General features: G+C 40.5%; 2 non-coding genes across 2 annotated transcripts; both read right to left on the bottom strand.

Annotated features, from left to right (window-relative positions):
* Nucleotides 1-12,618: 12,618 nt before the first annotated feature.
* On the bottom strand, nucleotides 12,619-12,692 carry TRNAI-UAU. The gene has a single exon. It is a non-coding gene; the product is annotated as a tRNA-Ile (tRNA).
* A 2,545-nt stretch (nucleotides 12,693-15,237) lies between these two features.
* Nucleotides 15,238-15,311, bottom strand: TRNAI-UAU. The gene has a single exon. It is a non-coding gene; the product is annotated as a tRNA-Ile (tRNA).
* Nucleotides 15,312-16,996: the final 1,685 nt, after the last annotated feature.

Below are 16,996 nucleotides of genomic sequence, written 5' to 3'. Positions count from 1 at the left end.
ATAATTTAGTTGTCCCATTGAACCTAGGTGCCAGCTAGGTTGGGTGTCCACTATAGAACTTTATACCAAGGGCTTTAGACCCATTCCTCGTCTCAACTTCTCCACAGCTACTCTACATTACCCTTTGGTTAGCGGATCCGCTATATTATCTTCTGACTTTACGTAGTCAATCGAGACAACACCAGTTGTGAGAAGTTGTCTAATGGTATTATGTCTACGACGCACATGTCTAGACTTACCATTATACATATGATTCTGTACTCGTCCAATTGCAGCTTGACTATCGCAATGCACACATATTGGAGGTACAGGTCTTTCCCAATTAGGAATATCCTTTAAAAAATGGCGTAGCCATTCAGCCTCTTCACAACATTTGTCCAAGGCTATCAGCTCAGATTCCATCGTGGATCTAGCTATCACGGTCTGTTTAGAGGATTTCCATGCAACGGCTGCACCGGCTAGTGTAAACACGTAGCCACTTGTGGACTTGGAGTCCTTAATATCGGATATCCAGCTAGCGTCGCTATACCCTTCAAGTACAGCAGGATATCTCCCATAGTGCAGTCCAAGGTCTCGAGTATACCTTAAGTATCTCAGAACCTTCACTATTGCCGTCCAGTGCATGGCACCGGGGTTACTCGTATATCTACTGAGTTTACTAACCGCAAAGGCAATATCCGGCCTAGTACAGCTCATTAGATACATCAAACTACCAATAACCCGAGCATATTCTACTTGAGAAATACACTCTCCGTGGTTCTTGGTTAGATGAACGCTTCGATCTAATGGCGTCCTAGTCCCTTGATGATTATCCTTGTTAAATTTTTCAAGGATTTTATCAATATAATGTGATTGGCTTAACACCAGACCATCAGGTCTTCTAATGATTCTAATTCCGAGGATTAAATCAGCCAAACCCATATCCTTCATGTCAAATCTCGCATTTAACATGTTTTTTGTAGACTTGATCATCCGATCGTTACTACCAACGATGAGCATGTCATCTACGTATAAACAAAGAATGGCATAACCGTCTATCGTTTCTTTAACGTAGACACATTTGTCACTTTTGTTTATTTTAAATCCATTAGTCAACATCGCATGGTCAAACTTCTCGTGCCATTGCTTAGGCGCTTGTTTTAAACCATATAGTGATTTAACCCACTTACACACTTTCCTTTCTTGGCCCGGAACCACGAACCCTTCGGGTTGTTCCATATAGATTTCCTCATCTAGTTCGCCATTTAGGAAAGCGGTTTTAATGTCCATTTGATGAACTTCCAAATTCCGCAGCGCGGCTATAGCAAGTATCATTCTAGTGGAATTTATTCTCGTCACGGGAGAATACGTGTCGAAGTAATCAAGGCCCTCACGTTGCCTGTAACCCTTGATTACAAGCCTAGCCTTATACTTCTCGATGGAACCATCGAGTTTCATCTTCCTTTTAAAGACCCACTTGGATCCTAAGGGTTTACTACCCGGAGGAAGATCAACAAGTTCCCAAGTGTGATTCTGTAAAATAGAATCCACTTCACCTTTAATAGCCTCTTTCCACATTGGTCCTTCTGTAGAAGTCACGGCTTCTCCGTACGTTCGAGGCTCGTTTTTTATCAAACAAGATAGAAAATCGGGTTCATTTTCTAATAGACAAGTTAGAGTACTCGAATCGTACTCCAACAAGTAAGTTAGAAAATCAGGACCAAATGATTTTCCAACTCTCGCCCGCTTACTGCGTCTTGGCTCGAGCTCGGGTTCTCTCTCGGATTCCCCACTATCATTATCCATAGCTTTGTCAAATGTTCGTTTTGATGAACTCGGTCCCTCATTGGACCTACAAGGAAATACATTTTCAAAGAAAGATGCATTCCTTGATTCTATTATCGTGTTCTCGTGTACGTCCGGATTATGGGACTCGTGTACTAAGAACCGATAAGCACTACTATTATGTGCATAGCCAATAAAGATACAGTCCACTGTCTTAGGACCTATCTTTACTTTCTTAGGTGTTGGCACCAAAACTTTGGCAAGACACCCCCACACTTTCAGGTATTGGTAGGAAGGTTTCCTACCGTTCCACAGCTCATAAGGAGTCTTATCAAGCTTCTTGTGGGGTACCTTATTTAAAAGGTAATTACTTGTCAAAATAGCCTCACCCCACGCGTCTTGAGGTAGGCCCGAACTTATAAGCATCGCATTCATCATATCTTTCAATGTACGATTCTTTCGTTCGGCAACACCGTTCGATTGAGGTGAGTAAGGTGCAATACGCTCGTGTATTATACCTACACTCGCACAGAAGTCACCAATAGGTGCTTCGTACTCACCACCTCGATCGCTTTTAACTTTCTTAATCTTACAATTAAGTTGGTTTTCAACTTCATTCTTATAAAGAATGAATTTTTCCAAGGCTTCGTCTTTGCTTTTAAGCAAATACACATAGCAATAACGTGTGCTATCGTCGATAAACGTGATAAAATATTTATTACCACCTCTCGTTTGTATCGATCTAAAATCGCACAAATCACTATGGATTAATTCTAGTGGTTCAGTTTCCCTTTCAACCGATTTGAAAGGTACTTTCGTTAATTTTGCCTCAACACAAATTTCACATTTGTTATTTGTGTTAATTTGAAAATTAGGAATATGGTCCATGTTAATTAATCTACGTATAGAATTATAATTAACGTGACCTAGTCTACCATGCCACAAATTGGAAGACTCAAGCAAGTAAACGGAATTAACTTTGCTCTTATTCATGATAATAGGCATTACATTGAGCTTAAAAAGCCCATCAGTTACATAACCTTTGCCTACAAACATTCCTAACTTAGACAAAACAACCTTGTCTGACTCGAACACCATGCGAAAGCCATGCTTGTTCAACAGTGAGCCAGACACCAGATTCTTCCTCAGCTCTGGAACATGCAGCACGTTGTTCAACGTCAGTTCCTTCCCGGAAGTCATCTTCAGAACCACCTTGCCCACGCCTTCCACAGCAGACTGAGCAGAGTTTCCCATCCAAACCTTCTCGCCCTCAACGGTCTCAAAGGTGTTGAACATTTCTCGGTTGCAATACAAGTGCCTTGTTGCACCAGTGTCGATGAACCACTCTCGTGGGTTAGAGTCCACGAGGTTCACCTCGGTCACCATAGCCGAAAGGCTAATCTCGACCTCCTTCTGATTGCTTTCCTCAACCATGTTGGCTTCAGAACTCTTGTTCTTCTTCTTTGGAACTTTGCACTCAGAGGACTTGTGGCCAGTCTTGCCACAATTAAAGCATTTTCCATGAAATTTCTTCTTGGTAATGCCTCCTTTCGGACCTAGCTTTTGCTTGTCCTTCTTGTTATTCTTGGAGCTTTTAGCATGCTCCACAACATTGGCTTTAGCACTAATAGTGACAGAATTTCTTCCATCATTCGTCCTGTTCCCCTCCTCAATTCGGAGTCGCTGGATCAGGTCCTCCAGGTTCATTTCCTTTCGCTTATGCTTAAGGTAGTTCTTGAAGTCCTTCCACCCTGGAGGCAGCAAGTGGATAACAGATCCCACTAGGAAGGCCTCACTCAACGTCATGCCTTCGTCACGGATTTCATCAAAGATTAGTTGTAAATCTTCAACCTGACTTAGCACGGTTTTGGAATCAACCATTTTGAAGTCAAGGAATCGCCCAACCACAAATTTCTTTGCGCCGGCATCCTCACTTCGGTATTTATGATCCAAAGCTTCCCACAGCGTTTTCGCTGTGCCAATCTTGCGATATACATCGTATAACGCATCACACAATCCATTTAGGATGTAGTTTCGGCATAGGAAGTCCGAATCCTTCCAATAGCCAACTGCCATCACGGATTGGGCATCCTGTTCCCTTAGTTCGGGAACCTTCTCGGTCAAAAATCTCGCCAAGCCGAGAGTTGCTAGGTAGAACAACATCTTTTGTTGCCACCTTTTGAAATTCGATCCAATACCGGTGAATTTCTCCGGTCTTTCGGCCGAACCACTCGGTACCGTAGGTACCCGAGTCATGGGAATATATCCCTCGGTGCTCCCACCATCTTGTGAACCAATGTTCACTGGTGTAGCTTGGGAATTAGCAACATTATTGCCATTCCCACCATTGTTTTTCTCAACAGCATTCTCCTCCCCGAGAGCTGGCAAAACTGGATTCTCCATTTCTTCTAGGAAATTAGAGATTAACAACCAACGGGAAACGGATAAGGTTTTAAGATTGTTGGGTAAAATGGTTGAAAATTCCCAAAAATAATAATCCTACGAAAAGATTAATATTATATGGGAAAACATAAAGAATTGGGAAGGAAAAAGTTGAGTGTTTGGGTAAAGGTTTAGCACGAGTTCGAACACAAGGTTCTTTTCCTTAAAACCTTATTTGCTACCTCCCACAAGTGCTAGGAGCGTTGTAGCCTAGGTTTACCAGGATAAAACGTGCTACGATTCCTTGTTTAAGCACCTAAACAAGGAACCCGGCAAACAAAGCAAAGCTGGAACACAGATTGGCTAAAGAAGAGAGTAGAATCAGAAGTTTTGAGATGAAAAGTTACTGGAATTCCTTTGTTTCTCACTGTGTGTAAAATGCTACTGCTCTACCTCTCTTTATATAGGGCTGTTGGAAGGGATATCATTCAACATGGCTTTTAATTGGTATTAAACCAATTATATAACACCTGTAACAGTCACCCACTAAGTAGGATTAAACTCAGATTTAAAATTGGAATTAAAATAGTATTAATTCCGTAACAGATGAGTTTAATCTGTACAACAGGCTGAACTTTCGGGTTTCAGACCGTTGGGGTGCAGGTTCACACGAGAGCACACGGACCAGCAACACGAGAGTACATCTCTCGTGCTCACTGTGGTGCAACCCGAGAGTGCACCACTCTCGTGGTCACAGAATGCACGAGAGTTGTGCTCTCGGTGCACCACAACCTCTCTTGCTCCTCTGTAGCACGAGAGTAGGTACCAGTTGGAAAATGATACCGAAGTTAGGCATAACTTAGCCCGTAAGGCCAGCCCATTTCCGGACGACATTCGTGCCCGCAGGTGCCGGCGCACGGGCTTGATTTCAAGCCTCATTTCCGGACGACATTCGTGCCCGCAGGTGCCGGCGCACGGGCTTGATTTCAAGCCTCATTTCCGGACGACATTCGTGCCCGCAGGTGCCGGCGCACGGGCTTGATTTCAAGCAGTTAGGCATAAATTAGCCCGTAAGGCCAGCCCATTTCCGGACGACATTCGTGCCCGCAGGTGCCGGCGCACGGGCTTGATTTCAAGCATTTTTGATGTCCTCTAGTTGGATTTTGATTTGCACCCCCCCCCCCGCGCGAGAGAGCCTCTATGCTATACAATTCTACAAGCTTGAAAAGAGCTCATGTATATAAGGGGGGCAAATCTTGTTTCCAAACCAATGTGGGACAAAGTCCTACATTTTCCCTTCATTTCCCAACTTAAATGGGTCTACTTTGAGAATCAATATCTCATTCACCCATTATCCGTTTTGAGCGTACAATATATCAATCTCTTCGTCTCACTACGAAGAACCCGAATCCACTTTGACCCGACCCAAATCGGAAGTGGACCCCACTGATAATTGTACCACAAAATAGCCACTTAATATGCCATTTTATACCATTTTAAGCTAATTTTTCCAACATAATTTGCGTTGAAAAATAATCTTAAGATTATTTCAAAGACTTTGTGTGTACGTAGTTTGTGCAGTGAAAGATTAAGGATTAATTATGTGGTTTGGTCAGTCTCCATAATTTACTTTGTAATAAGACAAGTTGATTGTAATATGAATGCAGTGGTGTCATCTCTGCTTTGTAACAACTTAATGGAGAAACTCTGTTGTTATCTTATTCTGTAAAGTTTTCTCTTATTCCTGGAGATGGTTCTTAGTAGTACAACTGAATACTCATTTCAATCTAAACAGTTTTCAGAGTATATATATTAACTAAGGTATAATATTATTATAATTAAAGAATTAATTATTGTACTAACTGGCCAAAATTAATGTAACAAAATAATAATTATTCAAAAAAAAAAAAAAAAAAAAAAAAAAAAAAAAAAAAAAAACTTCTACTAGATCTAGCCAATTAACTATATGAGTAATACTACTCACCCCTTAAAAAAAAAATTCTCATTATTTTCCCTCCTAACATGACATTATTTGATTGATTATTTTACTGGTTTCTTAAAAGTTAGTGGAGACAATCAATTCATGACACGCAATAATTACAAGACATGTCATGGAGGAAATTTAGAAGGGAAAAATTAAGAGGGGTAAGAAGAGTTTTTCTTAGCTATACATTGCCAATCGTCTGCCGCCTTGCCGTCACCGTCAACTGGGGTACCGCCTCACAGTCCTTCAGCTATCAACACAATGTTTCATTCTTCCAAGAATAAATTGGTGATGCCTTCTTCTCGGAAGAAAGTGAAGAGTGTGAGGCGGCAACAACTAGTTGAAAATAACGGTGGTGGTCTGCTTGGGCGGATCTTGAAATCTTCTCCAGTAGGGGTAAAAGATTAAAACTAATGACATATTTTGAAAGAAAAAAATGATACACCAAGAGGCCGAGTCATAGATATAAAAAATTGATTTTGTACTTTGAGATTCGAACTTTTAACATTTGAGATACACCTCGCCATCTAAGCTAGCTCAACCCTTGTTTAACTTCATATATATTTACTATACATAAATATTTACTATGTATATATATAAGGAACCTATACATACAATATATATATATATATATATATATATATATATAGAGAGAGAGAGAGAGAGAGAGATTTAGGATCATATGAGAACTCTTGCTTATTAGGTGAGAACGTGAGAACAAATCGTGTGCATCCATCTAATTAATTTTAATGGTCTAGATTAAGTGTGTGCAAACGCGGATTAAATGTGTATAAACGCAATTAAGTGTGTGCAAATGTGATTGATCTAGACCATTAAATAATATTAGATGGATGCAGACAATTTGTTCTCATGTTCTCACCTAAACAAGTGTTCTCATGGAGGCAGCTTCAATTCCCCACTGCCCAAATGTAGATCTGCCCTTGGTGGTCGGTTGGATGTGACGATAACGGTAGTAGTGGTTGGTTACCTATCCAAATGTTTAATTCTTTTTCTAATAAAATAAATAAAATTGAAGAAGAAAACGTTAAACAAACTTTTTAAACAAAGCAACATAAGGATGAGGATTGTATATTCAACGTAACTCAATAATAGTCTGTACAATAACAAAATAAGAAGATAAGTAAAGAGACCTAACCAACTACAAACACAAGAGTCCTAACACTCCCCCTCAAGCTCAAGGTGGAGCATTCGAAATGTTGAGCTTGTCACGAAGATAGGAGAACCGAGTAGACGCAAGCGGCTTGGTAAAGATGTCAGCAATATGATCCTTCGTGGAAATAAAGTGGACCTGAATTTCCTTTTTGGCGACCTTGTCTCTGACGAAGTGGTAGTCAATTTCCACGTGCTTAGTCCGAGCATGGAAAACCGGATTGGCACATAGATACGTAGCACCCAAGTTGTCACACCATAGACTAGGCACAGAAGCTGGAGAAAAACCAATCTCCCGAAGCAAAGAAACGAGCCATGTTACCTCAGCTGCCACATCAGCTAAGGCCTTGTACTTAGCCTCAGTAGAGGAGCGCGCCACCGTGCGCTGCTTCCGACATGACCATGAAAACAGATTGGAACCCAAATACACAGCAAAACCACTGGTGGACTTCCTATCATCCGGACTACCAGCCCAATCCGAATCAGAAAACGCATGCAGTGAGGTGGACAAAGACTTCCGAACACACAGCCCCATACCAAGAGTGCCTTTCACATACCGCAACACACGCTTCATCATAGACCAATCAGCAGTAGTAGGAGCCTGCATGCGCTGGCAAAGCCTGTTCACCGCAAAATACAAATCAGGCGAGTCACCGTTAAGTACTGCAAGGCACCCGCTAGCTCACGGTAGTGCGTAGGATTAGCAAAAGGAGCAGCATCACCGTCCTCAGAACGAGCAACTGAGACCGGAGTAGAAACCGGTTTACAGTCAACCATCCCTGCACGCTTGAGAATGTCCTGAACATAACGGCGCTGAGACAGAAGAATACCATCAGAAAGAGAAACAGTCTCAATACCCAGAAAGAAAGACGGAGACCCCATATCCCAAATTTTAAACTCCTGAGCAAGCAGATCCACCAGCCCAGTAACACGGTGTGAATCCGAGCCCATGACAAGAATGTCATCGACATAAACTAGAAAAAAAAGCTGCACACCATGATCAGAATAAATGAATAAAGAAACATCAGTCTTCGACGGGACAAAGCCAACTGAAAGAAGAAAATTATGTAACCGGGTAAACCATGCACGCGGGGCCTGCTTAAGCCCATACAGAGAGCGCTGTAGAAAACAAACATGATCAGGTACTGACTTGTCCTCGTATCCTGGAGGCTGACGCATATACACCGTCTCAGCCAAACGCCCATTAAGGAAGGCGTTATGCACATCCAGCTGTCGAATACACCAATCACGAGAATAGGCCAAAGAAAGAAGAAGACGAACCGTGGTGGGCTTAACAACCGGACTGAATGTCTCAAAGAAATCCTTGCCCGCAATCTGATTAAAGCCCTTCGCAACCAACCGGGCCTTGTGCCGCTCAATATACCCGTCAGCATTCCTCTTGACACAAAACAACCACTTACACCCCACAAAATTCATCCCCGGAGTGTAGGGAACAAGTCGCCAGGTCTGATTCTGAAGCAGAGCATTAAACTCAGCATCCATGGCTTCACGCCACTCTGGATGCTTGACTGCCTGTGAGTAACATGTGGGCTCAGGAGGATCAACAGTAGACACCAAAGCCACGTGCCCCTGAGGACCCCTGCTCCGCGTGGCCATAACATGAGAGCGAGGACCAACCACCTTAGCCCCACGGCGAGGACGACCACGAGCCGGCCGACCATGATCAGAAATCGTCCGCTCACTAGACACAGAATCAACCGGCACCGGTTCTAAATCCGCAACCTGTTTCTCAAAAACACCACCCACCACCTCAGTAGAAGGAGGAGGCACGGAAACAGAAACAACTGGAGCAACACCCCAAGGAGCAACCGGGGGCCGAGAAACCACCTGCAAGGAAAGAGAGCCAGCAAAAGGAAAGACGGACTCATCAAATCGCACATGGCGACAGATAAAGACCTTATTAGTGTTAGGATTCAGACAACGATAGCCTCGGAAAGAATCAGGATACCCTAAGAAAACACAGGGAGACGAACGATATTCCAATTTATTACGATTATATGGACGTAACAAAGGAAAGCACAGACAGCCAAACACACGCAAGAAGGAATAAGAGGGAAGTGAAAGATGCAGACGAAAATGAGGAGACTCATCGTTCAACACACGAGTGGGCATCTTGTTAATCAAGTAGACCGCAGTCTCAAATGCATAATCCCAAAAACGAGAGGGAATAGACGCCTGAGCCATAAAAGCCAACCCAGTTTCAACTATATGCCGATGACGGCGTTCTACCCGACCATTCTGTTCATGTGTATACGCACAGGACTGCCTGTGACGAATACCAAGCAAACTCAAAAGTAGAGTGGAGCTTTTTGTACTCTCCCCCTAGATCAGACTGAATAGACACAATTTTATGGGAAAACGAACGCTCAACTAGTGACCGAAACCGTTCAAAGATAGAATAAATATCTGTTTTCGCACGCATAGGATAAAACCACACATAACGCGTAAAATCATCCACGAATAGAACAAAATAGCGAAAACCATTCACAGAGTACACAGTCGCGGGGCCCCAAATATCAGTATATATAAGTTCTAACACACGAGTACTTTTTGTCTCAACACGAGGTAAAGAAAAACGGGAAGACTTCCCTAACTGACACGAAGAACACAAATGCGACAAATCACTAGAATTAAACGAACTAACACCGGATAACTGCAAAATTTGATGCAACACCCGCGTGTGTGGATGACCAAGCCGCTTGTGCCAAGTAGAAGACGACACACGCGCAGCAACATAAGCAGACGGACTCGAAGACGTGGGCCACGAATATAAGCCACCGGAAGTACCCCCCTTAAAAACCACTTTCTTGGTCAAGAGATCCTTCACAAGAAAACAGTCAGGATGAAATTCAAAAAAGACACGGTTATATTTAGCAAACCGTTGAACAGAAAGCAACGAAGACGACAAACCAGGAACGTGTAGAACATCATTTAAACTAAACGACCTAGAAGGAGAAGCTATCGAAGCAGACCCAACACTAAAAATAGGCATACCTGCACTATTACCAACACGTAAAGTGTCTGGACCATCAGAGCCGAAGTGGTCAACACAGAGGAGTCGAGAGTAACAGGAAACCACTGATGAGACTCAACACCACCATTCTCAGCACCAAAAAAATCATATGAGCCTGAGGATCCGTAGTCTCCGAATACCTACGAAAATAGGCCCGTGCCGAGTGCCCAAACTTATCACAAATCTGACACTGGATGTCCGACCGCCCGCGGCCACGACCCCGGCCCCCTCGGCCACGGCCACCACCGCCCGAGCCACCACTGCCCGAGCCACCATTGCCCGAACCGCCACTGCCCGAGCCTCCACGAAATGAGCGGCCGTAACCGTGACCTCCACCACGGCCACGCGATGCTACCATAGCAACCGGGGCAGCAGCATCACCACCACCCGGCGCACAAATATATTCCTGCGAGGTTAGATAATCAGAAAGCTCAGACAAGGTTACCGGAGATCCACGCGTCAACGGAGCAACAAGAGGACGTAGCTCCGGTCGTAAGCCGCGGAAAACATAGAGATTCTGATCATCAAGCGAAATCACCCGACCGGCCAGCTCCAAATCTTCAACTAGAACTCTCGCCCTGCTCAAATAATCAGAGACGGACGACGCCCCCTGGGACAGCCCCTGCAGCTCACCGAGAAGCCTCAACGCCCGGGAACGCGTCGGCAAGCCGAGCTCCTGCTCGATCGCCGTCCACAGTAGCCGCAACGTCGAGCGTCCGATCGCCATAGGCAGCACCTCATCGGACAGGGACGAAATCAGCAACGAAAGAATGGCCTTATCCTGCTGACGCCATTGATGCACCAGCGAAGCCTGATCGGGTGGTGAGACGCCACTGTCCGCCGTCAACTCCACCGGCACGGTCGGCGGCAGTACTGGCGCAGCAACCTTCGGACATGGCAGTGTGCCATCAACAAAACCAAGCAATCCTTGGCCTTCCAAGAATGGCAGCATCTGAGTACGCCAAAACAAGTAGTTATGGATGGTGAGCTTAATAGATACGAAGTGATGGGCGGAGGATAGGCTAGTATTTGGATATACGGGGGTGGGGGCAACCTCGGACATAGTCCATTCAGATGAATCGCGAACAGAACCGCCATTGTTATCTCCCAAGGTTGCCATGAAAAGAAAAAACCCTGGATACTGATACCAGATGAGGATTGTATATTCAACGTAACTCAATAATAGTCTGTACAATAACAATATAAGAAGATAAGTAAAGAGACCTAACCAACTACAAACACAAGAGTCCTAACAATAAGCACTATATATCATACTATGATGTGTCATTAATTGAAGGATAAGTGGTAAAAAAATAAGTGTTAATTACACGATTTGGGCCTCTTCATTGATAAAGGTAGGTCCGCCTAGAGAGAATAGCTTATCTAGGAAAGGAACAGGGACGGAGCCAAAGGGGGGGCAGGGGGGCACCTGCCCCCCCTCACCCCACCCCCACCCCATATATAATTTTTGTATGTATATATGTATATATAGTATAGGTTTTAGTATTAGTATATAAAAAAAAACTAGTAAATGTTAAAAAGTGAGGAGTTAGATTAGTTGGTAAGGCATGTAGTTGGTAATGGGAAAGGTCTTGGGTTCAAATCTTTACATTAACATAATTTTCCATATTTTTGAACATTTTTATAAAGTTTCGATGTGTTTTATTTTTCGCACATATCCAATAATATTTACAACTATATTTCTTAGGTAATGGTTATAAAAAAAAATTCTTAGGTAATTTATTTATTTTTTAAAAATCATCTCTTGTGTATTTAATGTTTCGCTTTTACTGGAAAAAATTTCTGATTCTGTCCAACTTCTTCGCCCCCCCTCAGTCGAATTTCTTGCTCCGTCCCTGGAAAGGAATGAAAAGGCAAATAGTCTTTGAGTTAAAGTGTCTAATTTGAGATTTTTGAATTTTATGAGCTTAATTTTACAATTCAATATAGTTAGATGATTTACTTGACTTTATCCCCGACCACTACAAAAAAATTAAAAAAAAAAAAGGTGTAACTTTACAAGAGAGTAAATACACAACGTACATGTTAATACACTTAACCAATAACATAGCCAAGCGTATAATATAGGGGAATCGATATTCTATGTTCTCGCAGCTGACGCTTCCGGGGCCAGCTCGATTAGAGTTTTTCTTTGTTTTTTCTTTGTTCTTTCCCGTTTATTACGGTCAAATTCCACCAAAAAAATATTCTAACTTAATATTGTCCTTTAAACAACATTAAAATAAAAATATAATAAATTCCAAATTATATTTTTCTTTTAAATTGGTCTTGGTGGGGCTTGAACCCACGACTTTCGGCTCATAAGACCAACACTCTAACCAACTGAGTTACAGGACCTTTAAATTATATTTGTTGATAAATAATTTAAAATATATTAAAAAATGATTTTAACTCATAAAAATTCAAAAATTAAAACAGTATTTTAAAAATGTATAAATCTTACAATGTGGTGGCCATGTGGGAGAGCGGCGGCGACGGTGGTGGCGTGGAAAAGAAAAAGAAGGAGTGGAGGTTGGGAAGACGAAGAAGGAGTGGCAGTGGATGCTTTTTTTTTTTAATATTTTTTTCTATTTCAGGTGAAGAAGGAGGGGGAATGCATGCTAGGTTTTATAGAACGGACATTTTTTTAAAGATAGCTATACAACATAGGTACTTCACTGAACCGACGTCGTATAGTATTAATTTTTTTATATAAAAAAAAACATGTACGACGTCGGTTCGATGATGAACGGACGTCGTAGCTTGAATTAGAAAAAATTATACATTTCATATACAATGTCGGTTATACGAAAACTAACGTCGTATATCTACTAATTATTTTTTTAAACAAAAATGCTACGACGTCGGTACGTGGTTGAACCGACATTGTAACCTGAATTTTTTTTAAAAAAAAATAAATATGTATACTATAAAACGTTGGTTATAATAAAAACGACGTCGTATAGATATTAATTTTTCAAAAAAAAGGTTATGACGTCAGTTCTTTAACGAACCGACGTCGTAACGTTAATTTAAAAATAAAAAGAAAATTAGATATACTATACGACGTCGGTTATAAAACAAAAACGTCGCATATTTTGTTAATTGTTTTTTAATTTAAAATGAGTTATAACGTTAGTTTTTAAGAAAAACTAACGTTAAAATCCTTTTTAATAAAATTATAAATTATAAATTTATTTAATAGTTTTACGTCGATTTTGTAAAAAACCGACATTGTAGGTGATTTCTATAGTAGTGATGATACTTTTTATATTTTCAAATTTTTATATAATTTCTCTTTACAAAGAATTTCAAATACATCTCTTTCAAAAAATGTAATCAATGTTTATCAAATTATCGCCTATTTAGTTATGCAATATATTTTTACTATTTTCATTACTCGTTTGTTTTTGTTTTTTTTTTTTAAGTGAAGGAGGGGGAATGCGTGCTAGGTTTGACAGAATGGACATTTTTTTTAAAGATAGCTATACGATGTCTTCGTATAGTATTAATCTTTTTTTCTAAAAAAAAAATAAATAAAAAAAAAAAATAAGTACGACGTCGATTCGATAACGAATAGACGTTGTAGCCTGAATTAAAAAAAATGTATACGTTTAATATACGACGTCAGATATACAAAAACTGACGTCGTATATCTACTAATTTCTTTTTCTTTTTAACAAAAATTTTACGACGTCAGTTCGTGGACGGACCGACATGGTAACCTGGATTTTGAAAAAAATAAATAAATGCGTATACTATACGACATCGGTTATACTAAAACAGACGTTGTATAGATATTAATATTTCTTTTTAAAAAAAAATAAAAAGGTTACGACGTTAGTTCTTTAACGAACTGACGTCTCAACATTAATTTATAAAAAAAAAAAAAAAAAAAAAAAAAAAAAAAAAAAAAAAAACCTAGATATACTATACGACGTTAGTTATAAAACAAACCGATGTCGTATATTTTGTTAATTTTTTTATTATTTAAAATGAGTTATAACGTCGGTTTTTAAGAAAAACGACGTTAAAAACCTTTTTAATAAAATTATAAATTTATTTAATATTTTTACGTCTATTTTGTAAAAAAAAAAAAAAAAAAAAAAAAAAAAAAACCGACCTTGTAGGTGATACATCTCTTTTAATAAATGTTATCAATGTTTATCAAATTATCGCTTATTTAGTTATGCAATATATATACTTTCTGCAGTAGTGATGATACTTTTTTTTTTTATTTAAAACATCTTATTTAATTATGCAATATATATACTTTCTGCAGTAGTGATGATACTTTTTTTTTATTTAAAACATCTACTTTCTCAACATACTCAAGTACAAAGAGTCAATATTGCCCCCAAAGGGGATTAAACTCATGACCTCGCATTTGAAAGAATCATTTTGTACCACTAGATCACAAAGTCATTGACACAAACTTTTTAAACAAATCAAAATGAGCACTATCATACTATGATGTGGCATTAATTGAAGGATAAGTGGTAAAATATATATAAAAAAAATGTTAATTACACGATTCTTTTGGATTAAAGTGTCTAATTTGAGATTTTTGAATTTCATGAGCTTAATTTTATAATTCAATATAGTTAGATGATTTACTTCACTTTATTCCTCCCCCCCCCCCCCCCCTATAATTCAATATAGTTAGATGATTTACTTCACTTTATTCCTCCCCCCCCCCCCCCGCCCCCCCCCCCCCCCCAAAAAAAAAAAAAAAACAAAAAACAAAAAAGTATAAGTGTACAAGAGAGTAAATATATACAATGTACATGTGTTAATACATTTAACCAATAACAAAGCCAAACATATAATATAGGGAAATCAATATTCTAAATAGTTATACTCCAGTAAATTGTGTATTTTGGAGTCCAAATAATAATTTGCCCAATCTTGGTGGGACTTGAACCCACGACTTTCGGCTCATAAGACCAACACTCTAACCAACTGAGTTACAAGACCTATACATTATATTTGTTGATAAATATATTTTCAAATTTTCATATAATTTGTCTTTAGAATTTTTTTCCCAAAATGGTCCATCGACTATTGCTCATTCTCAATTTTGCATTTTGACTTTTAATTGCACCAACTCTACCCTCTCAACTCCTGGTATGAAAGCTCTTCATCTATTCCGGAGAGCTCGGTCCCTATATCCTTCCCTGCATGATGTTCATCAAGACAACTTAACTCTCACACATACCTTGCAAGAAAAAAAAAAAAAAAAAAAAAAAAAAGAGAGAGAGAGAGACTTTTGCCGCATTCCCTTCGCGTGAGCTAACTGAGACGCCTCACCCGGAAGGGTATCTTAGCGGTCCACTAAAAAGCAGAATATACCGACAATTGAGAAATGGTATAATAATATGTTGTCCTCTGAAAAGCGGGATAATAATATATCGACTGTTGTGAAGCTGGATAGAACTATGTCGACCGTTGAGAAACGAGATAATAATAAGTCGATCGCCGAGAAGTAGGATAGAAACATGTTGACCGCTGAGAAGCAGGATAGATACATGTCGACCGCTAAAAAATGAAATATATTCATGTTGACTGTTGAGAAGCGAGATAGAAATACCGTTGACCACTGAAAAGTGGGATAATAATAAGTCAGTCGATCGCTAAGAAGCGGGATAGATAATATGTCGACCGCTGAGAAGCGTGATAAAAACATGTCGACCACTAAGAAGCGAGATAGATATATGTCGACCGCTAAGAAGCGTGATAGAAAATAAGTCGACCACTGAGAAGCGGGATAGTGCATTGACCATGTTTGTGTTTGTTTTTTTTTTTTTTTTTTTTTTTTTTTTTTTTTTTTTTTTGCACGCTGGGCTGCGTACCTTGCCCTTGCAGGCCCAGTTGAACATCTGCACACCGGGTTGAGGATCGCGTCCTGTTGGCTCAGGTGAAGATGTGTACCGCCTACCATGCAATCCCCGTACGAGATGTGGGAGCATTCCCACCCTTTTTTTTTGCGCACACTAGGTTGTGTACCTTGCCCTATAGGCCCATGTGAAAATGTACACACCGGGTTGAGGATCGCGTCCTGTTGGCCTGGGTGAAGATGCGTACGGTCCGCCTACCTTGCGATCCCCGTACGAGATGTGAGAACGGACCCACCTTTTTTTTTTCTCTTTGGCCGCCTATCCTGTGTTGCGAGCCCAACACTGAAAATGAAAGTGGTGAAGAGTAGTAAGAAAATAATAAAAAGTGTTTTTTTTTTTAATTACCTTCTCGGGTTGCTTACGAATCTAGTCACAATTTACCCTAGGCTGTTTTCCGTGTTTTTCCGAGCCTAGGGGTACTGTTACAAAATGAAGCTGGAAATTGTTTTATTACCTCCATGGGCTACCTACCGCAGCCTGCGAGCCCATTTGGATGCTATTATTTACTGTCGCATCTCCTATATAAACCGCGAAGCTTCCAACTCGCGTCGGGACCATTTATATTGTATGCAGGTACATTACCGCATCCATTTTTATTTTATTTCGGTAACTTGCTTAGCCTGCAAGCCCAACCAAAAATATTCGTTAATATTTTTGATGTAGAAATATTTTTTCTTACCTCCCCGGATTACTAGCAAGCCCACTAAGGTGCTGCTATTTGGTCCAGGGCCGCTACTCGTCCTGCGGGCCCTTAACGATCGGGGT

Source organism: Ipomoea nil, unplaced genomic scaffold, assembly GCF_001879475.1.
Source record: "Ipomoea nil cultivar Tokyo-kokei standard unplaced genomic scaffold, Asagao_1.1 scaffold0465, whole genome shotgun sequence".
NCBI lineage: Eukaryota > Viridiplantae > Streptophyta > Magnoliopsida > Solanales > Convolvulaceae > Ipomoea > Ipomoea nil.
The sequence above is the reverse complement of the archived record's forward strand: the minus strand, read 5'-3'. Positions and strand labels throughout refer to the sequence as shown.